Here is a 23,275-nt window from a genome sequence, read left to right on the forward strand (position 1 = left end):
CCTGGAGAAGCATCTGCCGTGTTGGAGACTGCAGCTCTGTACTGTATGCATCGATACAGGCTCATCCGTTTCAGAATGAGCCTGGTGGCTTTCATCTTTTTCACCACCCAGGCTCTGAGGATTTAGATCTATCATCAATGAGTCCCTGTCTTTCTTGACACTTAAAATCGATTTTTAAAAAATGTGCAAGTAATACATGTTAAGTAATGAAAAATTTAAAAATTGGAGGGTCTTGAAAAACAGACTAAAAATCATGTTATTGCACCTCCAGAGGTGACTGTTATAGTTTTCATCCTTCCGCCTTTCCTCTCTGTATATATTTAACCAGTGTGTAGAGGGAGACATCTCATCTCAGTGGCTGAATAAACAGGAAGCAGTTCAGTAGTTCTGTCTAAACTCTTTTTTGTCCCTTACCACCATCTTTGGCAGATTCCATCTTTCTTGTGAAAACTGACTATTCAAAGTCCTGTCTGGGATGAGATGTTAACTTCAAATTTAATTGAGGACACTTCCTGTCTCTCACTACAGGGCAGACTCATGTCTCTGGAGGGACATGATACCCTTTCCCCTTCCAGGCCTCCCCTTCGTAGCTGATCCTAGTTGATCCTAGTTGAATCTAGACTGATCCTGCCTACCTGGGGCAAGCGCTGTAGAATGTGTCTGGCTCCACTTGCAGGGGCTCTTTCTAAAATACTGGGGACTGAGCATCCCTTTGTCTTTAGCATTGCCCTCAGCACTAATTCTGGGCAACAAGAGTCTCACTCTGTGTTCCATTACATGTATAGATTTATTTTTCTTACAAAATGCAAACACGTGTACATATTAATTTATTATATGCTGTTGTTTTAATTAAAAGAATATTATGTGACCAAGATGAAGCAGCCACACTTCTCTCTATGCTTCCTGCTAAGTACAGCTGAAAACTCTGCACACTGTGTATAAAACAGAGTCTTTATTGGACTCTGAAAGACGGAGAGAAGGCAGACTGGCCAGGGACCTGGAGACCTAAAGATCAATGTGACAGTGAGTTTGCTGGGTTTTCTTTTTAATCTCATATATTCCAGACTAAAGCAGGCAACCTGGAAACTCCAATGGACACAACAACAAAAAAAGACCCCAAGAAGAGTCTGCTCTTGTGAGGGAAAAACCAGTAAAGGAGCAGCGGGTTGGAAACGTTTTAGACAATAACTAGGAGAACTACCATATGACCCAGCAATCCCACTCCTGGGCATACACCCAGAGAAAACCATAATTCAAAAAGATACATGCACCCCAATGTTCATTGCAGCACTATTTACAATAGCCAGGACATGGAAGCAACCTAAATGTCCATCAACAGAGGAGTGAATAAAGAAGATGTGGTACATGTATACAATGGAATATTACTCAGCCATAAAAAAGAACAAAATAATGCCATTTGCAGCAACATGGATGGACCTAGAGATTGTCATACTGAGTGAAGTAAGTCAGACACAGGAAGACAAATATCATATGATTTCACTTATATGTGGAATCTTAAAAAAAAGGGTACAAATGAACTTATTTACAAAACAGAAGTAGAGTCACAGGTGTAGAAAACAAACTTATGGTTACCAGGGGATAAGGGCTGGAGGGATAAATTGGGAGATCGGGACTGACATATACACACTACTATATATACAATAGATAACTAATAAGGACCTGCTATATAGCACAGGGAACTCTACTCAATACTCTGTAATGGCCTGTATGGGAAAAGAATCTTAATAAAAAAAAGAGTGGATATATATATAATGTATAATTGATTCACTTTGCTTGCTGTACACCTGAAACTAATATAACATTGTAAATCAACTATACTCCAATAAAAATTTAAAAAAAAAAAAACTAGCCCACCCAAGTCAAACACAGTGGGAAAAACTGCGCCCCCTACTCCACTCCCCAGCCTGTCAGCAAAGGCCAGGTGCAGAGAACAGACTTTCACCCTTTGCTTGGCTGTAATGAAGCTCCCTCTCCCCACTTCCCCTCCCCTCCCATTGGGGTGGTACCAGTGGAGGCCTAGTGGTGGAGGCCTAGTGGGTAGTAGAAAATCTCACCTCTGCTCAGCAACAGCAAGGCACTTCCGCTCCCTGGGGCATCAAAGGAGGCTAACTGGGCTTTTACCCCCATGTGGTAGTAATGAAGTGTTTCTCCCCTTTCCTTACCAGCTTGATGTCAGAGAAGACACTCCAAAAGAGATTATCTAAATAAAATCCAGAACCTCATGATTTAATACCCCAAATGCCCAGGATACAATTGAAAATCACTCATCATATAAAGAACCAGGGAAATCTCAAATTGTGTGAGAAAAGAATCAACAGATATCAACAATGAGATCACACAGATGTTGGAATGACCTGACAAGGATTCTAAAACAGTCATCATAAAAACGCTTGCACAACCAATTATAAACATACCTGAAACAAATAGAAAACAGAAAGGCTCAGCAAATAAATAGAAGATATGAAGATGTCCCAAATGAAAATTTTATAACTGAAAAATACAGTAACTGAAAAAAAAAATTCAGTGGGTGGGCTAAGTAGCAAAGTGGCACAATGGAATGACAGAGGAAAGAAATAGTGAACAAAGATGGAACAATAAAAATTAAACAACGTGAACACCAGAGAGAAAAAGAGAACTAAAAAAAATTTTGTAATTCTTCCTTTGCCTCAATATTTTTATTGAACTTTTGCTAAAGTGAAGTTTTAAATTCTTTGATATTTTTCTTTACAATTTTTGCCTTTGATTGGCTTTCTCAGCTCAAGATTCTGAAACTATTCACCAAAATGTTTTAAATACTTCATTTATGTTTATTTAATTTTTCATAATTGACTCTTCTTTGGGGTCCATTCATTAACCAAAGGCATGTACATGAAATATTCATAACTGCCTTATTTGTAATAGCCTAAGCCTGGAAATAACCAATTCTCCATCCACAGATGTGTGGTGTATCCATACAGTGGAATACTTACTCAAGTAATCAAGAGAAATAAATATTAACACACGCAACATTATAAATCTCACAATAATTATACTGAATGAAAGAAGCCAGACAAAAGAAGAGTGCATGGGGTGTGATCCCATACATATAAAATTCTACGGTGATTCTATCGCTAGTGATAGAAAGCACACCAGTCGTTGCTGGGAGATGGGGAAGGCTGGGTGGGAGGAGCAAAAGGTAACTTTTGGGGGTGATTGATGCATTCATTATTTTGATTATGGTGGTGGTTTCACAAGTATACACATATGTTAGTACTTAATCAGACTTTATACTTCAAATATGTACAGTTCATTGTATGTCCATTATACCTCCATAAAAGTCTTAGAAAAGAATATGATCACCTTTACGTGTCACTAGATATCCTTCTATAACAGTTTTAAATAACTATTTGATACTCATTAGATGGATACACCATAATTTATCTAATGACTTATCTATGACTTGTTACTAATTTTCAGCTGTAATAAACGATGCTGCAATTAAAACCTATATACATACATGGGGAGTGGATATGAAATATGTCATTTGCTTGTTTTTCTCCTGTGGTATGCATCTTTTCCTTTTGGATTTGTAAGAGCTCTTTACATATTACATCTCTTTTGCCTACAAAATACGAATGTTTTCCAATTCTTCCTTTGCCTCAATTTTTTTACTGAACTTTTGCTCAAGTGAAGTTTTCAATTTTGTGCATTTAAATCTCTTGATTTATTTTTCTTTACAACTTTTGCCTTTGATTGGCTTTCTCACCTCAGGATTCTGAAAATATTCACCTAAGTGTTTTAAATAGTTCTTTTATGCTTACTTAATTTTTCATAGTTTACTCTTCAGTTCCTTGGAATTCATTGTGGTGAGTTGTTGTAAAATAAAGACCCATATTTTAAAAAGAGGTAACTAATAATAAAGGTCTGTTAATTTAGCAGCTCATCCTTATGCTACTGATCTGAAGTCCATCTTTATCATGCACTGAATTCTTCTACATGTTTAGATCTGTTTCCAGGTTTTCTTTTCTGTTCCTTTGATGTGTCTATTTTGATGCCAGAAACCCATTGTTTTAATTATCATTGATTTAAAATATGTTTACACATCTCCTAGTGAAAGTTTTCTTTCATTATTCTTTTTTCTCCCTGATGTTTTCTAGGCTATTCTTACTCATTTCTATTTCTAAATTAACTTCAAAATTCCTTTGAGAACTTAATTAGGATTGCATTAACTTTATGAACTAATTTAGAAAGAATTCTTATATTTTAAATGCTGAATCCTCCAGTGCAGGGGGATGATCCTTCTCTCTTTCTGCCCCTCTCTCTCATTGTCTTCATACTGATGCAGCATATTCCTTGTTCAATTTACTCTTGGTTACTTAGTACTTGTTACTGCCATTGTGAATGACTTCTTTGTATTTTCCAACAGGTAAGTATTATACTGGAAAACTTTTTTGTGAGTGTATTTTGTAATTGCAAACTATTCAGATTTCATTTTCTTTTTACAGCTTTCCAGTAGATTTTTTTGTAAGTTCTGGGATTTAACAGCATTGTCATTTACAGCTAACGATAGTTGTCTTCTATCGAAGAGCTTTTCCTCTTGTATATTCATCTCCTCACTGTAAAGTATAGAATTTCCAGAGCAATGGTAAGTAATGGAGGCTATAATGCTCTTGTTGCTTAATGTTTTTTTTTAATAAGAAATTTATTTATTTATGGCTGCATTGGATCTTCATTGCTGAGTGTGGGCTTTCTCTAGTTGTGGCGAGCAGGGGCTACTCTTCATTGCGGTGTGTGGGCTTCTCATTGTGGTGGCTTCTCTTGTTGCGGAGCACGGACTCTAGGCGTGTGGGCTTCAGTAGTTGTGGTGCACGGGCTTAGTTGCTCCACCACCTGTGGGATCTTCCTGGACCAGGGCTCGAACGCGTGTCCCCTGCATTGACAGGTGGATTCTTAACCACTGCACCACAAGGGAAGCCCTGCTTAATGGTTTTAATGGTTTGATTTACTTTCACTCTTTCACTCCTCTTTGCGGCATGCTGGCTTCTCTCTAGTTGTGGCATGTGGGTTTTTCTCTTCTCCAGTTGTGGTGCATGGGCTCCAGGGCTCGTGGGCTTTGTAGTTTGTGGCACTCAGGCTCTCTCGTTGAGGCACGCGAGTTCAGTAGTTGTGGCTCGCGGCCTTAGTTGCCCCGCGGCATGTGGGATCTTCTTTCCCTGACCAGGGATCGAACCCACGTCCCCTGCATTGTAAGGCAGATTCTCTACCACTGGACCACCAGGGACGTCCCCGTAAGTTTGTTTACTATGCCTTTGAGTCTGTTCCTGTTTTGTAAATAAGTTCATCTGTATCATATTTTAGATTCCAAATATAAGCAATATCATGTTATTTGTCTTTCTCTGACCTCTTCAGACAGTTCTATGATGAATCAACAAGTGAACCTATTATCAGTTGAGAACACATCAGTAGCTGCACTTGTGCAAAAGCCATCTATGTCTGATACACCCGGAAAAGCAAACAGGGTAATTCTCCCCCCATCCCAGACTCTGGAAGAGCGATGGTTAACGGCATGAGCAAGTGGTACAGTATTGGGAAAATTGCTTAACCTCTCTTTTACTTCAAGTTTTCACATCTGTAATATGCAATGATCTAAATAGTACCTACATCATAGACTTGTTGAATGGAGTAAAGAGATCATATGTGAGAAAGTGAAAAATGGTGCTGGCAGCTGGCAGCCAGGCTGTGATGTTCCCAACGGAACATATACTTGCTCACAGAAGATAAGTAATGCTCGGACAAAGCCACCTGAAGACCATGGTTGAAACAAGCTGAGACGAGGTCATTCTGCAGCCACAAAATGACTGAACATCCCCCTCCTCAAACTTGTGCAGTGACTACTGCTTCTCTGTTTCTTAAAGTAAAAATCTTCCTTGCTGTCTGAGCTGAAAATGTGCTCAAAAATACTTATTCTTGCCTTGACTCAGGGCTTCCTAAAGCACCATGGAATGTGTGTTCCTACTACTGTGTCAGTGACAACTGGTTCTAATCCACCTGCCTCCAAGATAACAACTATTAAGACATCCCATCACCAAATTTTCCGCACTTGTAGATAAAATCCATTTCTGAACTGACCCCTCACTACCATCAACCCTCTTGAAGATGACCCAGAGTAGACCCAAATCTACCAGAAGCTCCCACTCGCTCCCTTTTACTGAGATGTCCTACAGTCCCTCTGCGGTCTATTTTCTCTTGCTGCAACAAGCCGAACAAAGGTAACTTTCTCCCAATGGGTAAAGTGTACATGTTGTGCAGTGCCCTTTTGTCTACTAAGAGTCTGCTTCGTTTCTTATAACACATTTAATTTGGCAGACTCCTATTGTCAGCCACCCAGACCCTCTATCTCATTAGGCTTTCACAATCCCCAATAAAGTTATTTGGAGAATTTCCATAGTAAGCCAAAGAGACCTCCGGTTCTAAACAGTGCCTGGCTAACAGCCTCCATGCAGCCTTTTCCAGCTCCTCATTGACAGCCCACAAAGTCATGGAAGAGCCAGCTACAAACTGAGAGTGGCAACTCAATTCCAGAATCCTGGAACAAGCGACACTAATTATAAAGCATATGGAGCAGGGCTGAATAGCCCACCATGCTTTAACTCATGGCAACCCCGGATTGGCTCACAAATTAGACAACATCTGATACACAGAGATGAAGATGGTCTGTAACCCTGGCTCACAGACCCAGGCTCAGGTCAACCAAAAAACAGAGGAAGTGTTCGTTATTCCATGTGTGCTTTTCAGGGAGTTTTGTTTCTCATCTCCACCTGTCCCCAACCCACCATCTTTCTACATTCAGGCAAAGATGGAAAATCCCAGAAACCATTGGAGATGAATGGGAGAGAATATGAGGAAAGACTAAGGGAGGCAAGAGAGACTGGGGATGATGCGCCAACCACAAGTCAGGAAGGAGAGGGGGCTTAGTAGCAGTGAATTCTGGGAGTTGTAGTTTCTGTGTATTACATCAGCAGTAAGCAAGAAAATCCTTTGGGACACAGGCAGAAAATGTTGAAAATTTATTTCTGTTTCTTTTGTTTAAAAATTTAAAAAGAAATTAAGCTAGTCAATAATAATATTAATATTAGGCCATTAATTGTAACAAAGGTACCATGCTAATATACAATGTTAATAACAGAGGAAACCAGGTGTGGAGTATATAGGAATTCTGTTTTATCTTAATTTTTCTCTGAATCCAAAGCTGTCATAAAGATAAAATCTATTAAAATACTTGAAAATAAAGAAATGAAGATTTATTAATATTTAATGTACGATAAGACTTGTGCCCTAATTTGTTCTATATGTTAGATGGTCCTTGTCACCTCCTATAAATAAGGGAAAAGTGGGAGTTCTATAGCATGGAGGGCTGACAGAGGTACTTTCACTAGGTCATTCACTTCTAGCATTTGACAACATATTGTGGTTTATACATGCCTAATTAAGTGGATATGTGGATTACGACATTAGGTTTTATGAAAGCCAATCTTCCCAAGGTGATAAATGGGTTTGAAATATTCCCACAAAGAAAATGTGTATTATATAGAATAGTAGTAATGTTTGCACAAGTGAATAACAAAATAGCGGAACCGACGCTGGTCTTATTCCTGGTTGGGCTCTTTTTTTTGTCACATTACTAAAAACAGTGACTCTCTTGGGGCTTCCCTGGTGGCGCAGTGGTTGAGAGTCCACCCGCCGATGGAGGGGACGCGGGTTCGTGCCCCGGTCCGGGAAGATCCCACATGCCGCGGAGCGGCTGGGCCCGTGAGCCATGGCCGCTGAGCCTGCGCGTCCGGAGCCTGTGCTCCGCAACGGGAGAGGCCACAACAGTGAGAGGCCCGCGTACCGCAAAAAAAAAAAAGAATAGTACCCCCAAATAAGGGCAATAACCACTCCACCAGTTGTAGTGAGAATTAAATGACATCATGGAGACGGAGTGTTTCCGCTTTGAAATTGTTAGTCATTTGGAGGGAAAACTTGTGCTCTGCACTTGGGTCATTTTCTGAAGCAATTTTCTGTCTCCCCAACACTACCCCAAAGGAGAAAGGGGCCCTGGGAGGACAAGAGGTGGCAGAGAAATAGCTGTGGCCCGGGCTTGCTGGTTGCAGGCTTTCGGCCTGGAGGATGATGACGCAGCTTGTCGTGTCTGTGGAAAGGGAAGCAAGGTCCATGTGAGCTCCAGTGAAGACAGCCACAGCCTCCTTCCCAGAGCCCAGGTGATGGGCACAGCAAGAGGGGGGTCCTGGCTGCCCGCACCCTCCACTCCATGTGGGGCCACTTCCTTCACCCGCAAGCTCCAGCTCTCATTCCCAAGCTTATGCCTTACTCTGCTGTCTGTGTCCAATCAGGAATGACCTTTTGGGGAATAAATTATTTTGCGTTCTCTTAGTTTAGCTCGTGAAAATATTTCAGCTAACATAGCATTCTCCAAAGCATTATTCTTTTAAAGGTGTCAGAAGGATTTTTTAAAGTTAATGGATTTTTTAGTACAAAATGCATGTGCATTGTAGAATAATTTGGACAACGGAAATAGTTAAAGGAGAAAACTAAAACCACCCATAGCTCCAGGATCCAGAGAAAAGCCTGGCTTTTTCTGCTGTCACTGCACACTTCAAAAGGCCATTTCAGCATGCAAAAGCATGACGGTTTTCTTACAGTATCTTTCCCTCATTCAGCACCATCCTCCTCTCCAATCTGCTTTCCCCAACTTTATCCTGATGGGGCTTTTAGATATGCCCCCTTTTATCCTCCTGTCTGTCTCACATCATCACCGTCCGTTGTTGGCTTTTATGTTTTTTTGTTTAAAGTATGGAGGTTTATATTATAACGTAAAGGTTCAAGGTACAGGGTTGAAGTCGGGGTTTAAGGATTTGAAAGTAAATAAAAATGTTCAGTTGCAAAGAACAGAAACCCATTCCTAGAAGCCCAGGTGAAACAAGACCCTCTTACAGGTCAGCTTCCAGAACTCAGCTGATGGAAGGACAGAGGGCTCTGGTGAGGGATTCTTCTCCCAGCTCTCATTCGGGCACCTCCTGGTTTTGTATGTCTGCTCCTGTCTGTGCACCGATGCATTCTATCCACTTAGAGATTTAGTTGTTATCTTCTTTTCAAGGCTGTTCCCACCCAGGAGAAGGACCCTCCACCTAGATCCCTCCGCCTCTCGGTCTCGTTGTCTCCTGCCTATTTGGCCCAGTGGCTCAGGCACCTATAACTGGAATGGGGATGGGGTCTGCTGTACTCCAGGAACATGGATGAGGTGAGTTCTCTAAGATGCAAACCAGAGCTGGAGCACACCCTAAACGGTACCCACTATGAATGTGAGAGAGAGACAAGAGGGAGCAGATAAAATCAACATTTCCAAGAGAACCGCTTCCCTCCAGACATCACCAGTTTGTTGCAGTGTCTGACTCCCTCAGGGCAGCTAATACCTGTTCCCACCTTGAACTTTATTGCCCCAGCATTTATCGCGTTGTATTTTAATTTTCTACTTGCATTCCATACTTTCCGTTATTGATGATGAACTCCCACAAGGCAGAAAATATTCGATTTGTCTTTGCACTGCCACTCATATTCCAGGATCGAGCCCATGATGGGTTCAGAATAAATGTTTGTGGGATTAATGCTGAAAGAGTAGGACATGAGGAAGGAAATAAGAGGAATACAAGCCGTAAGGGATTTCTAGCTAGATGGCGTATTTTCTCAAATAAATAGGAACTCTTCTCATCAAATGAATTGTGGTTAGTGTGGTTCGAAGCAATAAATGATTTCTCTCTGATTAAAAGGAAAAACAGTTCTTTTGTTGCGTGGCTTTGCTGTGATCCTTTCTGAAGGCTTTGAGCGTGATGTACACTGAGAGAATGTGAGGGTTTTGAGTCCTACATGCTGTTTTCCAAAAGGCATGACCCTGAACTTGAAGGGCTTTGTGATGGTTCCAAGGCTGCCTGGGAAAATTGGTTGGGTTGAGGATCTGATTAGAGTGCACTGTCTTTTTTCATTTGTGGTTGGGTGCCGTGGATACTTGGCAAGTTGTAGAGCAAAGAAAACTAAAACTGTCCCCAGTCAGTGAGCGGGAAAGCTTGAGAACTTAGCGGAATTTTCATCCCTGCAGGTTCTATAGATACAGGCTTTAAAATGTTAATGTTATTTTCCCAAATGACCACAGCGGTTTGGCAAAGAGTCATGCCTCCAAGAATGATCATTAGAGAATTGGGTCATGTCAAATGCTAGAGAGGGTTAGAGAAGGGACCTTATTCACTTTTATGGACTGTGTAGTGTTAGGGAGAGGGCCTCAGAACTCAAGATACCTGCACCCCATTTCAACTCTATTAGTCATTAATCATGGCATTTCACGTCAGACACCTAAGTAAACAACACTATGTTGTAATATTAAGGTTAAAACTAGGGGAAGAAATTGCCTTAGAGATTTGTACCATTCTTGGCTGCCTGGTTCCCTAGATGTACTAACACTTTTCTCCAACAATGCTCTCATGGTCTGTACTTTAAATAAGACTAAACCTGCCAAACAGCAATTTCCTTGCTAATTAGCAAATTCATTTTCAGTTTAAAGATACTGTTTATGTATAGCTCTGTCCTAGTCCCCCTACGTCCTATTAGTTTATTGTTTTTGACTCGATTCTACCCTTTCAACATTTCGAATATCAACACAACTCTCAATAAGCTTCTCAAAATTCACAGATGCATTTTTTTTTCTGTGTGAAGAGATAATTGCCTTTCAACCATCTAGATGTGTTCTTTCTATTTCCTCACATACAGTTTAAATAACGAAGCTCTCCGAGAAAGGATCAAGTTGGCCACCAAAGAGTCAGAAAGAGCTTTTTAATACTTAAAACTTGCCAGACCTCTGTAATATGTTCCTGAACTCCCAGAGGCCAGTTTTATTCACTAGCTCTTCAGAATCCTGAAGCCCCAGAGAGTTGTTTTGATAACCGTATCCAACAAATTAGACAATTATTATTCAGTTCTGCATTTCCTGTCAAGGTGCCTAGCAAATGTTTTACAGCTGATGTTTCAATTGGGTCGATCCGCAGTCTGGAAGTGGCGTGCCATTCACAGACATTTTTTAGCTACTTATTTGCTAGAGCTGTCATTAAATGCTCTCACTCAGACATATTTTGAGGAGACATTTCAGCTGCAAAAATTGGAGGTTGCTGCTCTCCTTGAAGCTGGTGCTATCAGAGCTCCAAGGGGAGCTGTCGATGGGCCTAAATGACATTTTCTCATTATTGATTTGATGTGAACACCTGGCCCATGTCTACAAGATGTAGAAATAGGTCATAATTGGTTTCCGAAGTACCATATAAGTCTGGCAACTTGTTGCATGTGTTTAGGTTCATTAACTCTTTCCTTCTCAGTGAATTAATTTTTATTATTAGCATTGCCCAGACATGGAATTTTTATCTGAACTCACATAGGCTTTAACACTTTGAATAACAAAGCAGGTTCTTGGTTCTGTTCTCTATTATTGCAGTGTTGCTAGGTGACAATACATGTTTTCATAAATTCTCTGTTTATATGGAGTAACATGGCAGACACATGAAACAACTTCCAGAAATCTTAGAAGAGCATACTTCTCAAATCACATCATTTGGGATTCAGAAGAAGATCAATCAAACAATTTTTGGCTTCCTAAAAACAGGCCATCCGGGATACATCTGACATGTGTCATGCTAAGCACTTTCCATGTAGCATTCCATTTAATTCCTCCATCCTTATGAGGAAAGTGATAATGCTATTGTCCGCTTTAGAGATTGGGGTATTAAAGCACAGAGACGTTAAATGGCTCGCCAAAGAAACCGACAGAGGGGCCCAGATCTGAGCAGAGAGTTCAGATTGACAACCTGGGCTCCTAATCATTACACGACCTGGTCCATGTACAAGGTGCAGGGGTAGAGTCATAGGAAAAGACACCAGCTGCAATGAAAAGACGTAGGATGTCTTTATAAAGGCAACAGGGGAATGAAACTGTGGTACATCCAGACAATGGAAGATTATTCAGAGATTAAAAAAAAAAAAAGGTCCGTGAAAAGATGTGGAAGAACATTAAATGCTTATAACTAAGTGAAAGAAGCCAGTCTGAAAAGATTATACACTGTATGATTCCAACTGTATGACACTCTGGAAAAGGCAAAACTATTGGAGACAGGAAGAAGACCAGTGGTTGCCAGGGGTTGGGGGGAGGGATGAATCACTGGAGCACAGAGGATATTTAAGGCAGTGAAACTACTTTGGATGAAACAATAACGGTAGATACACATCATTAGATATTTGTCAAAATGCATAGAATGTGCCTCAAGAATGAAGCCTAAAATGTAAGCTATAAATCCTGTGTGATAAAGACGTGCCACTGTAGGTTCCTCGACTTTAACAAATGTACCATTTGATGTGAATGTTGATAGTTAAGGAGGCTGTGCAGGTGTGGGGTAGGGGGATATACGGGAACTCTGTACTTTCTGATTAATTTTGCTGTGAACTTAACAGTGCTGTAAAAATGAAGGGAGTTCAGTACAATGCCTGGTACTTAGCAAGGATTCTATAAAAGTTTGTTAAATAAAATAAATTTCTATATGTAACAGCAAAAAAAAGGCAGTGGGATGAGGCAAAAAAATGCAAGGGTGAGTTGAACAAGAAGAGGTATAATCTGAGGATGTATGTATAGCATAGAGAATATATATAGTCAATAATATTATAATAACTTTGTGTGGTGACCAACGGTAAGTAGACTCATTGTGGAGATTATTCTATAACGTATAAAAGTATTGAATCACTATGTTGTACACCTGAAACTAGTCTAATGTCGTAAGTCAATTATACACCAGTTTAAAAAAAAAAAAAAAAGGAGGGCCGGGGGTATAATCTGGAAGAGCAGGGGAATTAATTCCCTGTATTACTTTCCTAGGGCTGCCACGACAAAGTACCAAATTGGGTGACTTAAAACAACAGAAATCTATTGTCTCACAGTTCTGGAGGCTGGAAGTCCAAAAATGGTATCAGTAGGGCTATGCTCCCTCTGAAGGTTTTAGGAAAGAATCCTTTCTCGCCTCTTCCTGAGTTCTCATGGTTGCCGACAATCCTTTGTGTTCCTTGGTTTGTAGTTGCATGACCCCAATCTCTGTGCTACAGTGTTGGGTTCAGTAGGTTTATATTTCATTTAGAGTTATTGTTTAGTCTTAGTTTTATTTTATGAATTATTCTTGTTGGGGTTTAAAATCAATGGTAAGCTGAATTCTTAAAAGAAGAGGACAGTCTTTTCTTTTATGTTTGGGAACAATTTAATTGTATTCAATTGTTCTTTCAATGTTTGAAAGAAGTTCTTTGAAAAATTGCTTAGAACTAGTGCTCTTCTGGGCAGTAGCTTTTTAAAACCTCTTTCTAGGGCTTCCCTGGTGGCGCAGTGGTTAAGGATCCGCCTGCTGAGGCAGGGGACACGAGTTCGAGCCCTGGTCCGGGAAGATCCCACTTGCTGCGGAGCAACTAAGCCCGCGTGCCAGAGTAACCCCCGCTCACCACAACTAGAGAAAGCCCGCGCGCAGCAACGAAGACCCAACGCAGCCAAAAATAAATACATAAAAAAAATTAAAATTAAAAAAAAAACCTCTTTCTATTTTTCTCTTTAATTGGTATGCTTAGATATATAGTTTCATTAATTTATATTACTTCCCCCAAAAGTCATCAGTTTTTCTCCATTTCTCAAATGTATTTGCCTGGAGGTGACAGAAGTTGTCTGATGATTTTCTAAAATTTCTCCAATCCAATCTTTATGGTTGCCACACTCTCTTATTTTGTGTATTTGGGGTTTTTTTTTTCACATTGTTTCTTTATTAGGTGTGCTAATGATTTATATTTTGTTCTTCTTTATTTCCTAGATAACCAGATCTTGGATTTATTTGTTGGATTTTAGAATTTTTCCATTTTTAAATGTGCATTAATTTCTACTTAAAATTTTTTCTTCATTATGTTTCCTTAGGTTTATCTTATTATTCTTTTTAGAACCCTTAAGTTAGGTGACTAATTTGTTTTTAGTCATTCTAATTTTCATCCAGTTGGTTGGGTGTCTGAGACTGAAATATTTCCATTAATCAAAGTGTAGTGCTCTCTCCACCATGAAAAAAAGAAGGTGTCAAATTATGGTAGTCCAACAATCAGTGGTATCCTACCATCAAGAAAACCTAATAATTAACCAATAAGATAAAAATGATGCAAGCAGTAGCCATTACAAGATCTTCTGTTTTACAAGGGGCCAACCTACCCTTGAAAAGAATAAAGGGTATAATGAGTGTTTGGTCTCAATTAAGAGTATTGTGTAGGGAACTGAGCAGCTGGAAGAAAGCAGGCTTCCTCAGGAAGAACCAACAACAATCTTCTTGTTGAAGTCAAAAAAGTATGTTTAGCGTAACATGAGGGAGAGCAAAAGAAGATGTAGGAGAGTGAGGAGAAGTACCAAGTTCAGTGGCATCAAAGGTAAGGATTAAGATTAGAGTCATAGAGTCAAGAATTCAGAAACTGAGATATAATACCAAGCAAAGGAATACAAGAGATGTAGAGAGTGGAGGATCTGGGGCAATTTTCTCAAATGCCAGTTAGCACTTGACACTGCATTCCATGGATGTCCTTAGCAATGAGAAAGGGCTGCCCCAGCCCTAAGTGGCTTACCTGTGTTAGGGAGTAGCCATGAAGGGCTGACCCTCTGTCCCATCCTTCTTAGCCTTTTCTGGTCCCCATAAAATATTTCTGAAGAATCCCCTCTGTTCTGTATAGGAATTATTCCAGACCTGTTTCCTGACCTGCATTCTGAACTTTCTCTCTCTGGTTGGTAGCCAGTTTTACAATCTTTATTCTTTCTCGTGGATAGACACTAGCCCTACAAATTGACCACGTAGGTCACACTGCCTTCCCCCCAACCCCAAGGGTCTGCATGTGCAGTGAGTCTAGTATTTTTTAAACCAAGAGTTATTTAGTTAAACAGATTAATCTTATACACAGTGTAAATTCAACCCTTGGTATACAGAAATAAATATTGTGTTCCAAGAATCTCCAATTGTGAAACTTAGGTAAAACTCTTTATTCAAGTTCATGCTATAGCTGTTTTTTAATGGCAACAAGTGAAATACTAGCCTTATACTATCTAGAAATTGAAGAAAAGGAAACAACTTACTTATGAAATTTCCTATAAAATAAACTATATTTATAAATACTATCCTAAGACTTATAATTCTATCTAATTTCCATCGGAACAATTATAAGATCACTTAACCATAGTAGTGAAACTAAATGAAAGAAGATTCAGGAATGCAGAACAGAGAAATAGTAAACCTATGAGTAAACTGAAAAAAGCATAGACTCTAGGACAATAATAGTGCTAATTAGCATAGTGATGACAGTGAATAATGTTGAGCTATACAACCATATTAATAAAATATTTCACAGTACTGTGTAGAATGATGGGATGGGGTGGGATGGAGAATTGAAACTAAAGTATTCTAAAATCCTCATGCTCTTCAGAAAGGTAAAGATATTGATTAAAATGAGGTAGAAAGGGAAAAAATTAAATAACCAGTAAAAGAATAGAAATAGAATGTCTAACTTCCAAACCTGGTGGGGGGAAACAGTGGATTAATCAACTAGAAAGAAGAAAATGAGAAAAGGTACAGCTTACAAAAATAACGGTTAATAGAAAGCCAAAATAAGATGATAGAAATAAATCTAAATATAGAGGAAGTAACACTAGGCATATCCTCTTATAGAAATATTGCTTTCGATAATACTTTAGTGCTTAGCTTTCATCTGCATTGTTGGACCACTGCATGATCATGAAATCATTGATGTCTAATAATTCCATCTCAGATAACACACACAGTACCACAAGTTAGCAAGTTAGCAAGTTAACCATGGACCAAGTACATCTTTAAGAATCTTCCCAATCCTTTATTCTCTTTGTTTCTTACAGTTCCCCACAAAACAGGGTATTAGATTAGAGTGCTGTGTCTTAGACAGTTTGAGTTATGTGATTTAAGTCAAGATTGGTTGACTCAGCGCTCTCTCTAGTATCCACAGCTGCAGTTCTTTGATTCTCCTATTCATCATATTTTCTATTCTTGTCATCATTAATGTGGGATGATTTTATTCTGGCTTAGGTTTTTAAAAGAAAAGAGCATAGAGAAATTAGGAGGCTAGGGAGAATGGTAATACTGAGAAGCTTTTTTAAAAAGGAGTATCACAAATACGGAATAAAAATTGAAGCTAGAGTGACCTCAAGGCACTCTACCCTTCCTCACTCTTTGCCTTTGATACCAGGTGTTTGGGTAGCCACTTGTTTGGAGAGACAAAGAAAATATACAAGTATATTACTCCAGTATCTGGGTAATAAGTTTTCAAAATAGCTGTTAGTTTTCTACTAATTTCCAAACTCCCATCTCTGTTCTTTCAAAACTACTGGGACAGGAAATTTATTTGGTATAGAACTTCCAAGAACTCTTGCAGGGAGCTTAGAATTGTTCATTGGCTCTGTATCATCACAGATAAGCAACAACTAATTGTCCTTGGTTTATTCTTGATCATATCCATTTGAAGGCTGAACCTCAAATATGGCTCATGGCTAGGGTAAGTATATGTCCTGCTTTGTTTGGGAGAACCCTAGTTAATATGACATTTTAGGGTCATCCTATTGATAGCATGTTGGTGGAGAGTTCCCTTAAAGGACTCAAATTGTTTTAAAATACAACTTCTCTTCACCATTTTTAAAGGCAAAGAGCTCTCAATTCCAACTCTGAATTGCGAGAGATTCTGTTTTGATTGGGCTGGGGTCATAATTTTAAAAACATTCCTAGTGATTCTAATGAGTAGCCATAATTGCAAATGGTCATACCAAGAAGTCCAGTGGCAAGCAACACTTAACATCAAGAAGCTCTTCCAGCGCACACGTGCACAAATATAGGTGGAATTCTTTCAATTTAAGACAAAGATGCCTTGCAAATGAGCATATTGTTTTGATAGATCATGGTTTTTAGTTGCTACTATCTTGCTTTTTAATTTAGAAATTACTGTCAGGTTATCCCCAATATTACTAATTGAGTTTGTTGTCTCTACTTTGGTTAACCCTACAAAGCCCATTGATGATTATAATTTTGGCCTAAAATTGCCCAATAACTAGACATTATGATGGGCAGGCATTGAAACCAATTACCCTAAAGAAGATATGAAAGAAGATTCAGATGAAGCGATTAATTTACTTAATCAACATTTATTGAGCACCTATTATGTGGCAGTCACTTTGCTAGGTATTAAGATAAAGAGGTGCATGAGGGGAAGGTGGTGTGTGAATAAATCAGTGCAGTCAAGTGCTGTAGCTTTTCCCACAGACTAATCTACATGATCCTGAGGGAATGGGCAGAGGTCTGCCAGGAAATGCATGGAAAGGCTTCGCAGATGAGGAAAAATTAGCTTGAATCCTGGATAATAGTAGATGCTCTCCTGCTTGGCATGTGATAAGAGAGGGTCAGGGCAGAAGGCAGAGGAGAAAGAATTCTGGGCAGAAGGAGCAGCGTAAGCAAAGGCACTGAGGCAGGACACAAGGTGGTTTAGGGACATTACAGGATACTGAATATGCTATTTATTCAACATCGTTGCTACAGGTTTGGTGACCCCTATATCTATTTACATTAACATTTTATTTTTTAATTTTATTTATTTATTTTTTTGGCCGCACCCCACCACATATGGGATCTTAGTTCCCTGACCAGGAATCGAACCTGTGCCCCCTGTATTGGGAGCACGGAGCCTTAACCACAGGACCACCAGGGGAGTCCATTAACATTTTATTTACGTGCATAATGTTTGTTTCCTATCAGCAATGTCTGTTCACCTTTTGCATGCTTTTAAAATAATTTACCTGTATTTTTTCCCTTTTCAGGACTTGTAGAACTAATATAAAAATGAGGGAAATGTGACATCAAAAAGAAGAAAATTAAAACCACCTATAATTTCTCCACACAGAGACGACCACTGTAAGGATTTTATCCTACCTCTTCCCTGTAGCTTCTGTGTTATCTACACATACTATAGTGTGGTGTTTTATATATCCAAGCCTTTGTTCACAACAAGATATTTTGAACATTTTCTAGACTATTAATATTCTTCTACAGCCTCAGTTCTCTTTACTTTCTTATTATATTAGCAATACATGTTCATCACTGAAAAATGAGAGAATATAGGTAACTATAAATGAAGCAATAAAAATCGCCTTTAAACTTTATGAACCAGAAGTAATCGACATCTTGGGGTTCATCCTTCAATATATTTTAAATGCACATTTTCTAGGAAGCTATCGTTTAATATCATCTTTCCCATTAATGAAAAGCGTAACCCGTTGAGCACATTTTATGTTTTATTAACTCTATGAGGTTTTCACATCCATTATCATACTTTCTTCCCACAAAATCATGGGCTCTGTTTCACAGACAAGGAAACTGAAGCCCGGCAAAGGTCAGTGGCTTCTCCAGGGTATCACAGCCCCTAAATAACAAGGCAGAATTCAAACCCATGTCTCCTTGTGCCGTGCTCTTTTTCAAAAGGCAAAGGTGAAGGCAGAGGAGTTAGGGACACACAGAGGGTGCCAACGCCCTGAGGGCTTGCCCATCCCTCCCTACAAGACCGCAGAGCAAATTGAGTCCTTGTTCTCCCTCCCTGGGTGGCTTCCCAGGAGTCTGGTGTTTTCTTCTAGTTCTTTTGCAGCTTTGCCTCTATGTGCTTTTGGCACCAGCATTCGGCTGGCATCTGCTTTGGAACAGTTCCTGCAACTGAAGGCAGAAGAGACATCTGTTGTGAAAAGTAAGCCACTGGTAGAGTTTTGCTGCAGCAGTCAACAAAGTAAATACAAACAGAGAAGAGTGGGCTTGTCATTTGTGTTCGGCCTTTTCCTGCCTTTCCTGCATGGGGGAGTGCAAGGAAACACCCTCAAGTATGGCTGCACCCAGAAGAGAGTGGCTCACTCACAGGGGGAAAGAGAAGAACAGGTGGCAGCCAGCCCAGAATGCCCTAGGCAGGGGCCCTTGATGAAGAGCACACCATAAACACTTCCCTTCACATTTGGGGTCATCTCTCTCTCTGAAAGAGCCCAGAATCTAACCCACTCTCACAGATTTCTTTACCTGTTTTTGGTTTTCCTGGGAAGGTACTGTTCCCTTAGGCTTGGGGAGGGCTTGGAAGTGAAGCAACATTTATTTTGATCTGAGAGTGTTTAATGAAATAATTCTGTGTTTAGAGCAAAGGAGAGGAGAAGGAAAAGAGCTAAAACTTATTACTCACTGCGGTGAGCTGGCTGCCTTCACATGTATCGTCCATCTAACCTCCAGAGCATCTCAGGCAGTAGGGGCCGTTGGTCCCAGTTACAGATGAAGAAACTGAGATGCAGACAGATTAACTCATCCAAGAGCAGCCGAGTGGCAGAGTGAATCGTACTTTCATTCTGACCCCTCTGATGCCAGTCTCTTACCGTGTGTTTCTGTTAGAAGCACTCAGAGATCACTAATATTTAAGAAGCACATTTCCCTTATCCGTTTACATTCTTAACATGACAGGAAGCAGAAAAGACAGACAAGAAGGAAACCAAGAGTTGACCACTCTTTTAGAGCAGCTCAACAACGTGTTTTAATGCATTTTAATGGTCCTTGGAATGCTTTAGTTGGTGGCCACAGAGAGGTGCCCGAGAGCACCAAGCCTGCTTTCCCAGAAAGTTCTAATCTCTGACATTCAAAAACAAAAACAAAAAAAAAACCATTGAGTGTGTAAATGAACCATGTTGCCTGCCAGCTCAGTAAACAAAGGGTGTTGCGGCCATCAAGCCATCACATTACAGCCACCCCATGACAGTGAGCCCTGAGGGAACTCAGGATAAAAACAGGATGCCCACCATCAAGCCATCAGCCAGTGCAGCCACCCTCAATGGTGCACCCTGAGGAGACTCAGGGATGAGAAAACACAGGATACTGGCCCCAGATAGCTGAGCTATATACCAAAGGGATGATTTCAATGAGCCCAGACTTTTGCATCTTCCCGTACATAGAAAAGCACTAAATTCATTAACTTGAGAGGTCTGTTTTCCTTTAATTAACAGTAATCTTTTGATGTTCCACTGATCTAGTTTTTGTTACAAAACTCCTATATATCCTGGCTCCTCCCTTATCTCTTTGGGGCAGTCCCTTAGAGCTATCTGAGAGGCTGTGTCCTGGCCTTGAGATCCTCAGAAAGTCCACTGAATAAAACATAACCCTCGACTTTTAAGTTGTGCATTTTTTTTCAGTCGACAAGTGGCTGTTCAAGTTAGTATCTGAGACCTTCCATGGACCAGTAGGCCTTAGATGGCTGGGTAATCAGTGTGACACCGGAGGTTAAAGCTCAGGGGTGGAGGATTTAATGGAGAGTCCATCGTGTAAAGATCCTGGCACCGTATCCAGGATGTAGTATGAGCTCCATAAATGTGAGCTTCCCTTTTCTTCTTCCTTCCCCTTCCTTGTCCCTCCCCACCTCCACCACCACTATCTCTCACTCTCTCCCCACCTATCTGTGTTTTCAAAGAGTCAAGGGAGTTCTTAGGCATCAAATTACAGGAATTTCAAGCAAAATTCCACCAACAAAAGCAAGAATCAAACTGTGCTGAGCCTTTGTGGGGAGGGAAGCCCGAGCACACTCGTGATCCCAGACAAGGCCCTCAAGAAGGTTGTGCAGGGTGCTGAAGCAAAAAGAAGTGGATGTGAGTGTGAGATCTCAAGTCAGCTCCCAGCTCAAACAGGAAGTAATCAGCTGTGTGACCAGAGCTGTTTTGCAGACCTTCCCTGGGATTCAATTTCCTCTTCTATAAGGACAATACCTACCTCACAGGATTGCTGCAAGGATTAAATGAGAGTCGATTCCATAAGGGTTACTGTCTCAGTCTGTTTGGGCTGCTATAATGAAGTATCCTGGGCTGGGTGGCTCATAAGCAAGAGATATTTCTTTCTTATAGTTCTGTAGGTTGGGAAGTCCAAGATCAAGGTGCCAGCAGATTCAGTGTCTGGTGAGAGCCTGCTTCCTTGTTCATAGATGCTGTCATCTTGCTGTGTCCTCACATGATGGAAGGGGCAAGGAAGCTCTTTGGGGTCTCTTTTATAAAGGCACTAATCTCATTCAAGAGAGCACCACCCTCATGACCTAATCACCTACCAAAGGACTCACCTCCTAATACCATCACATTGGGGATTAGGATGTCAACGTACAAATTTTGGGAGGACACATTCAGTCTATGGCAGTTACCTAGTGGGAGCCTGCAGGCCAACAGACTCCCTGTAGAGGAAGAAGATGGTCTTCTGTTCCATGGACAAGCCACGTTTTTTTACCACCTTGGGCTCTCCTTCCAGCCTTTCTGCCTGGACGGCTGTTTCCCCGAGTCCAGAGGTTGACTCCTGTGGCTCATTCAGATTTCAGATTAAATGTCACCTCCTTAGTCTGCCCTTCCCTGACAGCCCATTCTAGAGAAGCTCAATACACCCTGCCTATCACTCCTTTATCTTGAGAACATTGACCATGTCCTGACATTTTATTGTTTGTTTTCTTATTGCTTGTTTCCCCTTCACTGGAATTTAAGCTCAATGAGAGCTACAATTTTGTCCATCTTTCCATCTCTCTTATTACCTCCAGAAGTGTCTTGTAATAATAGGAACTCAACAAATATTTGCAAAATGTTGAAGTAAATATGTGTTCTTGTACCATAAGTCCAAAGCACTCTAGACTTAACTTTTAAAGAGGAAATGGAAGCCATTCCAAAAAAAAAAAAGAGGGGGGAGGAGGAATAAAAAGAAAAAAAAACTGCTAAAGAAAAGAATATGCTTAAAAATTCTGGTTTGTGTTTTAAATTTTTTTGCAAAGGAGACATAAAGTGTTTCACTCTCCTCCTGGACCTCTGACAGCAAAATTAGCGTGAAGGAAAACAGTACATAATAGAAAGTAAAGGTAGGCATTAAAATGTTGTTCATCTCATGCAAATTGCACAATTCAGTTCTGATTCATGATGAAAAAAATCTTTTTTCAGGAGTCTTAGAATTGATAGATGTCAGTTTGAATACTTCAGAAACACAAAGCCTTCACGTTGAGTGCAGAGCTTTGTGTAGTATGTATTTATTGAATGCTTCTGAAATGCTCTCTACCATGCTAGGCACTGGGGTGACAAGGATAAACAAGAATTAGTCCTCTCCCCTGTCTAAGGGTAGTAGAGATAAGCAACGGGTTAACACAGCATAGTGTAATAAATGGTATAACTACGACTGCTATAAAAGCACAGGGGGTGGTACCTGCGGCTTCGTGAAAAATTTGGCTATGAAATAATGAAGTGGAGGAACATTTAATGGTCTTCAAATATATGCCTGAAGTAATGAAGGCTTCTTATGGATACGTAAGAAGCACACAGAAATCAAATGTAACAACAGCAGATGTGACACATTCGTCAATCACGAAGTGTTTACTGAGGATCTCCTTGGTTTCCGGAACTTTTCTAGGTGCTGTGACTCAAGCTCTCAGCTGACCATCATGCTAGGTCTGTGAAGCCACCCCAAAGAAAAGTCAAGTCTTGCTTTCTGCTTTCAGAAAGCATTGGGTTTAAACCTCAATAACCCACAAGAAGATCTTTGGCGCTTATGGAAACAATCGGAATTCTCCACTTTACCCCGTTAGCATGCCAACATTCTGACCAAACCTGAAAAGGATGTTGGCATGGGAAGAGAGAGTCTGTCGGATAACTCAAAGGCCATCCCTAGCCTCTGGGGACTTATGCCAAATCCCTTGGGAAAATCTGTGCCCTCGTTGGTTCCTGTTACACAGAATCTTCCCTTTTCAAAAGCTATTCAATGCTCTCAGTTTTGCATGCAACACTTGAATAGGATCCAAGTTTTACTGAGATTGGTGGGATGATTCGATTTATGACAGCGGAGAAATAGGCTTTCAGCGAGTTTTGGAGTCAGAAACATTAACTCCCAAATAAATTGTGACAGGAAGTGCAGTCCCTGTCAAACGCCCTGCATCGTGTTGAGTTTAGGCGTCAAATTTAAAGAGAATGTTAATAGCCTTTGCTCGCTAAGAAATCTGCAGCTTCCTTGTGCAGGAAGCCATGATATTGAATTCCCCAAAACGCCGATCCTCTTCCCCTTTGTGGTTTCTTGCTCAAATCTGGTTTTTCCTGGATTTCTCC

General features: G+C 40.3%; 1 long non-coding RNA gene across 1 annotated transcript; it reads left to right on the plus strand.

The window, feature by feature from the left end:
* Nucleotides 1-4,467: 4,467 nt before the first annotated feature.
* LOC307189286 lies at nucleotides 4,468-18,484 on the plus strand. The gene is made up of 3 exons (XR_013829143.1): nucleotides 4,468-4,645; nucleotides 9,158-9,301; nucleotides 17,972-18,484. It is a non-coding gene; the product is annotated as an uncharacterized lncRNA (long non-coding RNA).
* The last annotated feature ends 4,791 nt before the right edge of the window (nucleotides 18,485-23,275 follow it).

The sequence above is a fragment of the Stenella coeruleoalba genome, assembly GCF_951394435.1.
Source record: "Stenella coeruleoalba genome assembly, chromosome: 7".
NCBI classification, from domain to species: Eukaryota; Metazoa; Chordata; class Mammalia; order Artiodactyla; family Delphinidae; genus Stenella; species Stenella coeruleoalba.